The following is a 439-nucleotide window of genomic DNA, read 5'->3' as shown; positions in this document are numbered from 1 at the left end:
CAGACTGTGGGGGACTGGCTGCTGACTTCTTTCTACTCTGCTGCTGTGCTTTTGTTCCCCTGACTCAGATCTGCCGCTCTCAGTTCCTCTTGCTTGCTCTGACAGACGCTTTCCTTCCAGGGAAAAGACTCTGACAAGATTTTTATAGAAAGTAACAAAGCCAGAATCTTTTTTTTTTTTTTTTTTTTTTTTTTTTTTTTTTTTTGCATAGTATCTACCTTTTCCTGTGGCCTTTTATCTCAGTTTGCTCTTGTCTTCTACCTTCACGATGTCATTTAAAGACTTTGTGTTTCCTGTAGTTCTGTTGTATAATCTTAGTGTGATTTAGGATGTTTTCTGTTAGGGTTGAAATACTTTTTCTTTCATAGCTGTGATAATGAGCTCAGCAGTGCTTTGAGCTGTATGCTGGATTTATTCTCCCCACTCTTGCCCTCCATCA

Source organism: Corvus brachyrhynchos, unplaced genomic scaffold (genome assembly GCF_000691975.1).
Source record: "Corvus brachyrhynchos isolate BGI_N302 unplaced genomic scaffold, ASM69197v1 scaffold95, whole genome shotgun sequence".
NCBI classification, from domain to species: domain Eukaryota; kingdom Metazoa; phylum Chordata; class Aves; order Passeriformes; family Corvidae; genus Corvus; species Corvus brachyrhynchos.
The sequence above is the reverse complement of the archived record's forward strand: the minus strand, read 5'-3'. Positions refer to the sequence as shown.